The 13,908-nt window shown below is 42.1% G+C and overlaps 1 protein-coding gene across 5 annotated transcripts in view; it reads right to left on the reverse strand.

Moving 5' to 3' along the window:
- The window catches only part of PBX1 (PBX homeobox 1), a 279,964-nt gene that overhangs the window by 183,996 nt on the left and 82,060 nt on the right, over nt 1–13,908 (reverse strand). The window contains exon 1 of one of the 5 annotated variants that reach the window (XM_053605792.1): nt 7,521–7,638. The exons of the other annotated variants lie outside the window; for them this stretch is intronic. The gene's annotated coding sequence lies outside the window, so the exon portion shown is untranslated. Of the gene's footprint in view, nt 1–7,520; nt 7,639–13,908 lie in introns of those variants that run through there. 5 annotated transcript variants of the gene reach the window in all.

Raw genomic sequence — 13,908 nt, forward strand, 5'->3', positions numbered from 1 at the left:
GAAGAGGGGAGAAGGACTTAAGTATGGAAGGGAGACCCTATGCAACTTACATCTGCACCTGGCCAATCTGTACCACAATGCAGCGGCCCCTTCCAGACTGACCTCCTGCCTCCTCAGCACAAACTCCAACTTCTCCTTAGTCACTTAAAGAACACAACTTGTTTCAGCATCTACTTTATTAATACACACACTGCCCCTCTTTGGTTCTAGATCAGGTGCTTTGAGGATACGAGGGAAATACATCCTCTCAGAGAACGTAGGCATTAATATGAAGGGAGGAGAGTTACATTCCCAAGGAGGAGGTGGCAGGAAGATGCATGTTCCTTGCTTAACCTTAAAAAGACAAGATCTGTGGGTGTGCTTAACTTGCACCCACCTTATGGACTTAGGACACAAAATACCTAACGGTATTTCACTCCTTTCCAGCTCAGATGTTGAGAATCAAACTGGGTCTTCAAATCTGGGCTTATGCTCAGGATATGATTTCTACAGTTTAAAACAACAAACCTAGTTCTCAACATTTGGGACATTTGGGGAAGGACATATTTTCTCTGTGTGTCCAGGGTACATTGTTCATGTTCAGAGAAAAGAGGTGGTGAAAAGAATGGACCCTTTCTAAGTGCCTCCTATCCACAGGCACCACCGTGCCCCGCGGCTGGTAGGTGTGATCGCCACTGACGCTTTTCTACTGGTCTCAATGAGGTGATGGGAAACAGGCAAGATTCTGGAAATCATGAATGAAGTCCTAAGATGGAATTGTGGTTCTGCCATTTAATAACTGTCAGTGGAGGCAAGCTACTCAACTTCTGTTTTTTATTTCCTCAGCTATAAAATGGGTATAAGAGCCTTTATCTCAGAGAGTTGCAGTGAATACTAAAATAAATAATACATGTAAATCTATTTTAATAGTGTCTGATATGTATGCATTCAATAAATATTGGCTATTATAAGTAGCTATTAAAGTCCCCATTAATAATCTGAGGTTCAGGGAGGTAAACAGCCTGTCCAAGGTCATAAAGCTTGACCTTTATCTGTAAACATGTAGCAGAACTGGAATACCAAACTTGGATTTGACTCTACAAATCAATGAGTGTTATTTCCATGCCACTCTGCTGTGTATTTATGTACTGTCAATCAAACATACTCAGAAACATCAAGCTGCTATCCAGAGAAAAGGCCGTAGTTCCTTTCCATGCTGAGGAACCGTCATGGTCATTATCTGCATTAACAGATCTCTCCAGTATTTTATCTCTAGTAATCATCTGCAGTTATTTTGGTCATTCTTAGAAAGGCAAGAACTGACATTGCCAGAAATCCTTACGACCACAGCAGATAGAAAGCAGTTTTTGACTGGTTGATTCTACACGAGGCTGGTGAAAGTGTATGGAAATGATGGCGTTCGCTTTACTGGTGGTTTGGGTCACTTTACAATTGAGCTAAATCATGGCTGCAGGATTGTAGCAGGCGGCAAGGTTGATTTCGCTTTTTTTCTTCCAGTTCTTCTTTTTGTTGTTTTTTTTCTTACTTGTTATTTATGAGATAACTACAACTTCTGAACACCCTTATGGCTTCAGAGAGAAAGGGTCCATTTTTTAATTTTAGATTTCCTCATCCACTACCTACTTGCTCTTCTCTCCCCTAGAATCCACCGCACAGTGGGACACAAATGCCACAGTTGTGACCAGAAGTGCCTTAGCAGAAGGCCATCCCCCCGAACCACTGTAAAGACTGAATAGCAAGCCACGAAGCAGGAATTAGTTTCACTCTGGGGCTATTTGCCCATCACCTTTCTTTCCCACACAGCATGCAGAGTGCATGGGCTTAAACCACAGTGGTTGATAAAGCCATACAGATCAGAGGAAATACGAGAGGCAAAAAGACAGCAAATCTAACTCAGGTAGGAAAAAGAGCATTTCCTTCCTCAACCACCCTATAGAAGTAAAAGTGGGGGTCCCTTTTTCCTGAGCAGATCTCAAAAACAGGCACACTTAGATCAACTTGTGTTAAACAAGAAGGCTCCATATGATAGTTCCAACTAAGTTCTTATTAGCGTCTTGTGCAAATTTTTGAGTCTTATTTCTGCCCTCTTGGAACAGATTATCACGAAATATATCTGCTAGAATGTGATATTATCGTTTCATTCCTAATGCCGAAGTAAATATTACCTAACATGTTGTTTAAGCATTTACTGTTACTTTGATTTTATTGCTTCGATTAATCCAGTTTTAATGCATTATGATAATATGAGGTTTGGTTTACCACATTATTATTGCCTACTGTCGAGATAAACGTCTCCCAATTACATGACAGACAGCAGATGTCCCCACCTTCTGAATAGATACCAATGCATGATGCGTCTCCTAAGTCCTAAAAATGTTAAACTAGAGCACTTGGAACTATCCTGGTCACTGAAATTACTGCCCTACTCTGATGCCCCCCGATCGCCATGTATTTCAGAAGCTTGTCTCTGTGAGACAACTACTTTTTTATCATCTCTACATTCCTGTTATTTTTCTACTCTGTAGGATCAACACTAATATACTCCATAGTTTTGTTTTATCAAACAGCAAATTATACCCTATTTGGACAGGAATATGTTATTTTAGTATAATATTATTGCTTTACTCAAATATCCCACATAGTAAACTAAAAAAAAAAAGAGTTGGTAACATATATATAATTCACAGTTAACCCACTTATAAACTCACATTTCAGATGACCAGTTGATGAAAATCTTACCATCTATGTTTGGCATAATATGAGAGTATATTATATATTATATAATATATAACACAGTAATATACCGATTATATAACATTAGGATACCAGCAGAAGGACTGACTACAAGCTTCATACCCAATTAGTGATACTGTAAGAATTTTTTGTATATTTTAGCAGTTTATTATCCCTCACACTTCTGTTTCATATTAAGAACCTTTGGTTGTCCCCAGCATTTCCTCTGTGTCCATCACTCAATCTTAAACTGACACAACAAATCCTCCAGCGGTAACTATGTGGCACGCTAGGCTTTAGCCAAATTCCAAACAGTTTTCTCCTTACAATTTGTCTAAGATGAAGGAAAGAGATGTGTTGTGGCCTTATACAGATTGGGGAGCCTAATTAGTATGGAAATGCCATAAAGAAATATTATTTATAATTTAATTTTAGTGAAGTAAAAATGCTCAGCATTACCAAAATGTTGGTCTAAACTAACTCAGATAAGATGGATTCTATTATTATTTTAATTTTCTGACTTCTCAAAATATAGATTACATGTATTAGAAGAACACGTATTCTATAGGCAGATATAGCTAGAACAAAATCTCTAAGAGGTTTGCTAAATATTTGCCTTCTTAATTATTATTTACTTATTATTTACTTGATTTTATTAACTACTCAAGTATACCCTAGATTTGGTCGGGATGTAAATACTTTGCTATTATTCATATTTGCCCCAGCTAACTGGTCAGTGTTACATAATTATACACGAACAGTCCTAATATGTATGTAACATTTCTTACCATCAAGTAGCTGTATCAATAGATCCTAAAAATTATTCATTCTATTAAGCAGCCCAATTTTTGACTAATTAATCAAAGAATAAGTATCTTATTTTGACTCTCAGAAAAACCATTTCTAAAATATTTAAGAATGTACCATGTTAATTCCCCACTTGCAGGTGAAGGCTCATTATATATGGTCCCCAACTGTTAAAGTGTTGGGGTGACTTGCTACATTTCTTCTCATTCCATATATCTACTGACCTCCCAAAGCAGCCACAGCTTTGTTTGTCATACAAAATCTACTTCGGGTCCTTATACCATATCAGACTGTAGCAACTACGGCAGTTCATTGTAAAACCAACATATCCAGGCCTTGTAAGTTCCCACTCACTAAGATTTAGGGCAACTCTATGACATAATTGCATATAGTGCTTTACAAATCAAAAGCCTAGTACAAGTAAACACACAAAACAAAAACAGATGATCACAGTCAAGGAGGTCAACAAGAGTTCCAGACCACCAAACGTAAACACTGGATTACACAGAGGAAATTCACTGATCATTACCAGAAATACTCACCTTGTGTTGATTGTCTCAATAGGACAACATTAGAAGTAACTCACCCTTGGGAGATTAAGAGTGGTCACAACACGGAGGGAAGTGAGGGAAGAAAAATTACCTATTTGGGGCAATGTACACCATTTGGGTGATGGCACATGAAAATCCTGGACATCACCACTATCCAATTCATCCATGTAACCAAAAACCACTTCGATCCCTGAATCTATCAAAATTTAAAATTTTTTGAATTCTAAAAAGTGAGTGGTCATGATAGCCATGAATGTCGATGTTACTTGCATTTCAACACTGGACTTTTCTACCCACAAAGCCAGGCCACACTCCCACCACATGGTACCCAGCAAAAGACAGGTGCTCAAAAAAGATGGCAGAGACTGGGGGAGGAGATACGTTACATTCATGAGCAACTCCTTTAGCTAATTTCCATAAAATCAGTTCCTTTCCTAAGTTATCCTATCCAGGATGCCACGCCTGGCCCCAGCAAGGGCCCTTCTTCCATTGGCCATCACACCTTTGCTCTTGTCTATGATGACACACATCCCATACCCTCTCCAGCTGGGAGCTCCTAAAGGAGCAAGCTGCCTTATCTGTTTCTTACACTAAATTCAATAAATGGGACTGAATGAATAAATGCTTAGGATTTGGTTAACCACCTCAGTTCTTCCATCAGCTGACTACAACTGAATCCTTTCTGAATAGGCGTCAAAATGCTACATAACTGAATTTTTTTTTTTTTTTCAGAAAGTTTATGTGGCTAGGGGCAGAAAAGAAAGGAGGCCTGGCCAATCTCAGGTCACTCTCCCCCAGTACGACTCTTCACAAAGTACTAATGTCACCAGTAAACATTTTTTAAAAAGGGAGAGTTTATTCTCCAGTGTTTCTCCTTTCACTTGTCCCCATCATTCAAAAACTTTCTTGATTCTGTTTCTACTCTGATGTGCTCAGCCTGGCTGACGCCAGTGGATCTAAGTTTGCTTAAACATCAGCGAAACCTGAGGACTGTGCCATGATGTCAACTCTAAACAGAGCACCTAAGACTGGACCTCCTTTATGTCCATAGAAATGGAAAATTTCAGGGACCCTGAGACACATGCAGACATAAACATAACACACACATACACACCCTACACACACACACATACATACACTCTACCTTCTTGATTCAAGATAAAAACTCTGGGTTACAAGTCAGGGAACCTATACTTTCTTGCTTTTCCAAGTACCAAAGTATCTTAGTGAGTGACAAAGTTTGCTATGTTGGCCCCAGCCACAAAATGGGGGTACCATAGCTAGACACCCTGCCTCCAATGCATTGTTTTTATAAACTATCTGCCAGAGATTTCTAGTTCTGATTTGTGATGCTTTTTAGTTGACTCTCCTATTTAGAAAGGAAATGATGGAAATTACTTGAAAACAAAATTCCACTTTAATCTCGGAAAAGAAGGAGCAGAATTTTGAAATCAAATAACCAACACAGAAAATTCCTACAAAGAAGGGGCATGCCTCTATTGTCATATCTACTGTCACAAATAGCAAAGGATGGTGAACCAGAGAATGAACCCTATGCAGAGAGAAAATTCCCCAAAGCAGCAATGTGTGGGTTGAGGTTGGAAAGAGGTGGCCAGGAAGGCTTTGTTTGGCCTGTGCCTCTACTTACCTGACCCTCTTGCCAGGCCCTGTCATTGAATCCAGGAAAAGCAGGCCTAGCTAACCATCCAAGTGTTCCAAAACTATTACACATTTTGTGTCTAAAACATTAAATAATTGTTTTTAAAAATTGTTACCCCAGGCTAGAGTGCTGTGGCATCAGCCTAGCTCAGAACAACATCAAACTTCTGGGCTCAGGTGATCCTCCTGCCTTAGTCTCCTGAGTAGCTGGGACTACAAGTACCTGTCACAATGCCCAGCTAAGTTTTTCTATTTTTAGTAGCCTCTTACTCAGGCTGGTCTTAAACTCCCAAACTCAAGGGATCAGCCCACTGTGGCCACTCTGAGGGCTAGGATTACAGCTGTCAGCCACCAGACCCAGCCAAAGTTTTGTTGTTGTTTTTTTCTTTAAAAAATTACATATTGAATTGGATAAACAAATTGTGGTCTATTCATTCAATGGAATACTTACTCAGCAATGAAAAAGGAGCCAACTATTTAATGCAAGAAATAACTTGGATAAATTTCAAAAACAGTATGATGTGTAAAAGCCAGACTCAAAAGTGTATGTGCTACACAATTCTATTCCCAGGAAGTTTAAACAGGCAGAAATGATGATGTAAGATGAAAAAAAGAGAACAATGGTGATGGGGGAGGGAGGACAATTGAAGTACAGAAGGAGAAATAAACCAAAAGAACTTTCTAGGGTGACAGAAATGTTTTATACCTCAAGTGGGGTGTTGGTTATAGGGGTGTATTAACTAACTGATCAAAATGCACCAAAATGTTCACTTCAGAACTATCCATTTTATTGTATATAAATTTACTTCAATTTTTAACACTCTCATAAGCTTTTTTATCACCAACCTTCTCCCACCTCTTGATATCTCTAGGAAGTTTAGTGAGGTAAGGGGAAAAAACCTTGAATTCGGTGCATATTACAAGGGTACATGTGAAACTTAGTAAACGTAGAATGTAAATGTCTTAACACCATAACTAAGAAAATGCCAGGAAGGCTATGTTAACCAGTGTGATGAAAATGTGTCAAATGGTCTATAAAACCAGTGCATGGTGCCCCATGATCGCATTAATGTACACAGCTATGATTTAATAATAAAAAAAAAGAAAAAGAAAAGAAAATGTCACCCCTGTTCTCTCACGTTCTAGCTCTGTCATCTTGCGCAAGTGAGTTAACATCTGTACTCTTCATTTTGCCCATCTGTAAAATGGGAAGATGGTTAATGGTCCTGTCAAACAAAATGCCCCAAAGGTAAAATGCTGATAATAGACAGAAAAATACTTGTAAATGCAAGGAAATCCCCATTTCCCAAATTAGAGTGGAATAAAGGGAGAGAAATGTGCCAGAGAGCACCCTCCCTGGGACCGTTTAAATTTATGGGATGCTTTTCTCTTTCCCCCATTTGAAACATGGATTTCTGCAGCTGATCTGCGCTCTAACCCAGGAGCTCACATTTGGCATCTACTTTTTATACGCACACACATACACACACTATCCCTAAGCTCTGCCTGCTCTCACTTGCTCTGCCTGCTTTGCCAGGTGCCCAATCTGCATAAACCATGAAAATAAATCAACCAGGCAATGAGAAAAAGGCAACAAACCGGAGCCAAGGCCAAGGTACAAAACCCCACCCCTGTGAGGAATAGGTCATTAGGTTCCTGCTGCGAGTCACCGGCGCCACCTTGCTTGAAATGGATTTGGTGGCAGGAAGAAAGTCACCCATTTGTGAGGTTCCTCTCTGTCCCACTCCCCCGCCCTGTTCCACATCCCACCTTCAACTGTTCTTCTTTTTGGAGGGTTGTTTATGTGTGTTCCATCACCTCCCGTTTCCTCTGCACTGGCGTCTTCTCCCGCACTTTCTCTCTCTCTCTCCAGGCTGGGTTTAATTTGACACCTTGAGCTTTGGTAACGAGGTGGGGAGCAGAGCAGCCACAGCGGAATTCATTAGGCTCAACACTGCAGGGCCCGCTCTCTGTGCGTTAATGACATCGGAGGGTAGGGAAACGAGACAGCCACCACGCGAGATGAAATAAACATGAGGACTGTCAGCAGTGACAGCCTAAGCAAAGGGGACAAAATGAGCCAGGTAGAGACCTTTCCCGTCTGCACAATGCAAACCGACAGCTTGCAAAGCCTCTCCCTCCCCACAGCCTCCAACCCCCTCCCCCAAAGCTGAAGGGTGAGGAAGTGGGGGAGGGTGATAGAAGTGTGGACGGGAAAGAAGGAAAAAAATACAATTAAATTATCATTGTTTTAACATACAAATTTCATTTATCAGTTTAATGGTGGCAGAAAACCAAATCCATCACCCTCCTTTGGAGACGGGAGGTACCAGGAGGCTGGGGGAGGGGGCCTTGCCATGCCAGGGCTGTGCTGTGCCCCAGGTGTTCTTTCTTTTCCCCTCCCCCCCCAAGCTCTCTTGGCTGATTTTTTTTTCCTGAACAACATCATTCTCTCACCTTCAACCACCATAACTCCATCTCTCCTTGTTACCAAAAAAAAAAAAAAAAAATACTGGGAAGAGGAAAAGAAGAGGTGGTGGAGACAGAAGAGAAACACTATCTCCTGCATGCCCTTTTCTTATCTTGGGACTGGGGGAGGAAAGGGGGAGGTTGACAGTGCAAATTCAGGCAGCATCTGCTAGATTCCAGGGCAGCAGGAGCTATATCTGCTCTGTGAAAAGGCCTCCGTGTGGACACCTGGAGAAGCAAGGGCCCGGTTTCCAGTTGTCAAGAGACAAAGACCAGCTATCTAGCAAGGTTAACTGGCAAGGAAAGTTTCAGGGACTATGATGGCCTTCTTTTCTCCAGAAAATGTAGAAAGAACGCTCGCTAATCAGACTAAATCAGGGCTGCCTTCTCTTCCAATAGAAAAAATCCTCTGTCCGTGAGAGCAAAGAGAAAAGTCTCCCTTTATTTACTTGAGTTGTCTGAGAGCCTGATGGCCTCCCTGTCTCCATAAAGGGCTGGCTGTGTGTGGCCGGCCACAGTGGGAGCCCACAGTGTCTCCGACCTGTAGCAGCACGATTCCCCTAATCTAGTCTGCAGAGCCACATGGCCAGAGTTGAGCGCTGCTCCAATGCCCCTTCCCAGAAGCCTTCAACTTCACAGAAACCTTCAACTCTTTCTCCACCGTATTCAGAGAGGGGATCTTGCTGAGCAAAGCCCATACTTTCAAGCCAAATATCAATGTTTACTTTGGCCATGGATTTCTGAAGCAAGTTTTTCAACAAACCCCAAGGCTGGTGATATATGATGAGAAGAGAAAAGAAAGCCAGCATATTTTTACTAAGATTAAAAGGAATTTATAAAGAAAAGTATGTAAAGGCTAGATCAAGGTCAAAACTCAAACTTAGAACAGACCTAGGATGGCCATTTTGAGTTGCATGAGTTTACCTTTGCCCTATTACAACCCTGGCAGGCGGTGAGATGATAAAAGCTAATATGGGAAGTTTGTTACATGGTCTGCCCGGGGCGTGTGAAGGATGGGGCTACCAGGTGCAGCCAAGTGGGAGCCCCTATGCTTGAACCTACAGACACGATCTAGGTCTCCCAGTGTGGCAGTGACTTCCAGCCACAGGTAGGAAAAACCAATGCCTGAAAACTGTCTGTTTTATACACTGCAGGAAAAGCTAATGGAGTTAGGGCATCATCTGTTCTGGGGGCCATGACAATTTTGCCAAGCAGACCCCAGGTTTAAACCTAACAGGTCCCAAGAAAAGTTCAGTCTACATTAGAAAGGAGTTAACACCTTCTTTCCCAAAGAGGCATGAAAAGAGAGCAGCCAGAACCTCATACTAAGCACCACAATCCCTTAAGAGAGTGATCCATTAATAAAAGTGCTTTAGATGTGCTTTACATTTAAAAGACTAATTTTGTTTTAAGCTAGAAAATATGACTGTGGAACACTCCATTAAGGGACGGCAACACGGGCAGTCCATTTGTTCTAGAAGGCTACATGTGAGAGCTCTGAACTTGCTTGGTTGGGCAATGTCACATGTGAGCACAGTCCAGCAGGGGCCACCTGAAGAGGAGTCCGGAAGTCCACAGTGAACACGGCGGTAACACCAGAGAGAATGACCACATTAGAATGACCAAGGCAGGGAGCTCAGGTGACATGGTGACACCAAAGGCGTGGCAGTTAAACAAAAAACCTGTTTCTCATTCATTTGGACTCTCTCACGATTTTATTTCTTTTGGCCCAGTTCTAATTGCAGGCTTGCCCCTGAGGCTTGAGGCCCTTGCTCAGTTTTCTTTACACCACACTGCCTTGCTCAATCTCCAAGGTAATGGCTGTGAAAGCTGATTTCTCCCGTCATGTTTTTCTCTCCTATCTGAAAGAAGAAAGACAAAGCCCCACCACCACCACCACCAGGAGGAGGCAGCTGACAAACTCACAAGTCCTGTGTCATTTTGAGAGATCATGGAAAAAAAGAGGGTTGACTTAGAGTGAGATAAACAGGTTGGATCCCTTTGTCTGCTATGTACAAGTTTGGGGACCCAGAACAAATCATGTAACCTCTCTAGGCCTCTGTTTCCTGTTCTGTGTAATGAGGAGGGTAACACCACGCTCTCTGCTACACGCCAAACTGAAACATCCTTAGGGCCGTACCCCTAGAACAGGGGGAGGCAGGTGGTGAGGTGGTGGCCAAAAACACAATCGAGGCTTGCCACAAAACTTCTGAGGTTTCTCAGCCTTTAGGTATGTGAAAAATGAGCTGCACAAGCAAAATGGACTATACTTATTATAAGAATAAACAAGAGCTTGAAAAATCTCAAAGATAGTTTGCAATTCCCTTCCTCCACTGTGCATTAGGAGAAGCACTTAAAATCATACCTGTAATAATAAGCCCTTCCTTTCCTTTCTCTGGGTATTCTCAACCTCACCTCCTCTCTCATCACCCTCCCTAGGTCCCCAGGTATTTCACAACCTGGGTGCGTGATAAAAAGCCAAGACACTCTGAGATACTTGGCATGTTCAGCACCAGCCCCAGAGGTTCTGATTTCGCAGTTCCAGGATGGATCCAGGTACTGGGGTTATTATCTCAAAGTTCCCCCAGGTGATTTTAAGGAACAGCCAGGGTTGGAAATGACTCTGTACCAAACATACTTGTTATTGAAAGGTTTATGCATTAACATTAAAAAAACTTATTACATGTTTATTACCATAACAACTTGGCAGAGAGGTTAGGGCTGCTCTCCTAAAAAGGAAAGCTCTTCAGCCTTCCGAAAGATCATTCCTGGGAGGAGCCTGGGAGGTCAATAGGTCTTCCTGATTTTATGGACGAGGCTCAGAGAGGGGGGAGACTTTTCCTGCTAGCACCACAATTCACTGCAGGGCAGGATTCCCCCCACAAATCTCTGGGTCTGTGTGGCCTTCCGTCTTTGGAAGGTGGCGCTGGGCTGTGGACCACCAGCCCTTTCTCTCTGCTTATCTTCCCTCTTTTCTCATCCTCCCCTTTGGTTCCTCCTCTGCTGGCTCTATTTTCAGACTTTAATGCTAAGTGTTATCATTTTGAAGTATTCCATACAGGGCCTTGAGCTTTAAGAGGAAAGGGGCCATGGCAATCTTAATAAACAAATAAATAATTCATATGAGGCACTGGTCTATTCTCTGCACCACTGGCTTTCAAGCATTTCTTAAAAAGCAGACTCCAACCCATAAAGCCAAACAAACAAAATCCATGAAACAGAGGTTCAGGGGTTAAAGTTGGGGTGGGGGCCTGCAGCCTTGTGGGCTCTCCACCCACTTCCTACTGCCAAAACGGCAGTCATAGGATACCTCAACACTCTTCCCAGGGCCTGTGGGGGGGCACACGTTGAATGCTACACCACAGGACACCCCCTTGTACTAAGTGTGTGGTGGGCAGTCAAAGGGATGTATATAATTACATGTACATCCTCACTGTACTGTGTGTGGTGGGCAGTCAAAGGAATGCATACAATTACATGCACATCCTCGCCTCTAACAAGGCCTTGTTGCAAAACAAATACACACCTCTGTGGAAACCACATGCACTGACATTTGATGATGAGAAAAACAAAGACATATGATAGTGGTTGGACCTGCTCAGCCCACTCCATTCTGAAATGGGATTGAAGTCTCCCAAAAACTATCCAGAAGTCTCTCTCCTTTCAGCAAGAAGGGAAATATCCCTAACAAAAGGGCATGTCCTCAAGACTTAGTGTCCCCAAGCCATTCAGAAGCAGGGAATAATGGAGAACAATTAGGAGGAAGAGGTCAGGTTGGCCACATTTCTTCCTTGGATGCATCTGCAGGTCTTTGGCAGCCAGGAGAGAGGGTGCCTGGTACTCAGCCTATACAAGTGGCTCTAAAAACCACCCTGAGATGGTTGCCTCAATTCTTGTGGCTGTCAGTAACAAACTTTCCTACTACTGATCAAACTAGTTATGCGGCAACCACCACGGCTCTAGTGGCTAAATTTGCCAAAAGCATTAGATGGATTATTTTAAATGATTCGTATAACATAGATAGGTGAAGACTGAAACAGGACTCATTGCTTGTTTCTTTATTTACTCTTTTAATCACCGTGCTGCTTCTGAATCAGTTTCTCCTTCATTCTTAGTCTTCAAAGAAACTCTGGCTTGCTGAAGAGACTAGGTCTGATCATCTAAAAGTCCGTCAAGAAAAGACGGCCCAGTGGGAAAAATAAAATCCCTTCAGATTTGCATTTTATGTTATTCATCAAAGCACTTTTTGTTGATCCTTGTAATTTTCCACAAGGCAATTGTCACCATCCCCATTTTCAGAGGAGATCATTGAGGTTCAAAAGGATTAAGAGACTTGCCCAAGGTCCTACCATTTGTAGGGGCTAGGTACCAAGTCTTCTTCTAAAGTGGTTCTACCTACCACACAACTCCTGCCTTAAAATTCTAAGTGCCATTGTTAGGTTGCACTGCAGTAAGTCAAAAATCACTGAAAAACATTAATTCAGGAGGATCACATCACCCTGGTGTTGTCACTTCTTCCCAATATAATCTTTCCATCACGCCCAATTTCTCTGCAGACAAATTTGCACATTAATCGAGAGTGAGGTATGTATCCATATGTACGTGTTAGCAAGAATAACGGGCCATAAACGATTTTCAAAGGGCTACTTAGTTTGTCCTAAATATTTCCATCCCAAGTCCTTCAGCCCTGGTTTTCCTTCCACCCTCCGTTGTTCCAAGTTCTTTTTGATCCCGCCCTCCATCCTCCTTAGCCCTAAGCCCCCCCTTCCCTTCTGCCTTAAAATCAAACAGCCATGGAGTTTGTTCAGATTCCCTATTCATCAAGGAAATGAATTCCATATGCATAATTCATTTCTTTTGTGAACTTTTTTCCCCTTCGGGGAGTTAATGCTCCCCTGTGCACTGGGAAAGGAGACAGTGACAGAAGGACCAGAGAGCAAGGGGGCAAAAATGTCTTTCCCCATGTAACCAGGACAGATAGGGGCCAAAGGGTCTGGCCGCTGCTGGCTGACACCTTGAGCTCCACAATTCCATCTTACCAAAAGAAAGGGAGGAACCGTGTATTGGTTATTAGGGGACAATAGGCTTCATCCTTAAGGGTAAGAAGCCCACAGAGCCCAGAGCCTTTTGGAGCTGGAGGCCTTATTTTCAAAACAAGTCAAAGACATGGGTAGAAAGAAATCAATAGAGTCCTCCCACTCCTTTACATCTCTGCTCATATTAAAAACCAAAAACTAAACAAAGAGATATACACCGTGCCCAATGCACCATGTTTAACAGCTGTTGCATTTGGAGAAAAAGCAGTCCCTAGTCCAAAGTCAGATTTGAAAAACGGCTTTATTAAGAGAAAGATTTACTGTCCATGAACTCTAAGACTGGAAACTAGAGGAGGAGCAGCTGAGGGGGACAGATCTGCCAGACGGAGAGCCCAACTGATTCCACTGGCTGATGTTACCTCTTGGCAGGATACGCTGACCCACACAACATCCTGGACAGTCTCCAGTCCCCAAAGTTCAAAACTGTTTAATAAATGGCAGAAAAGACTTTAAGGCCAAGATGGAGTTTTTATCCTAATAGAGTTTATTTTGGAGAATTTATATTGTTATATTTAGCATTTATTTAAATATTTTAAAATCTATTCTTTTATTTTTCTAACTTCCTCCTTTATCCCCATTAAAAAAAAAAAAAT

This window comes from Nycticebus coucang, chromosome 10 (genome assembly GCF_027406575.1).
Source record: "Nycticebus coucang isolate mNycCou1 chromosome 10, mNycCou1.pri, whole genome shotgun sequence".
Taxonomy (NCBI): Eukaryota; Metazoa; Chordata; class Mammalia; order Primates; family Lorisidae; genus Nycticebus; species Nycticebus coucang.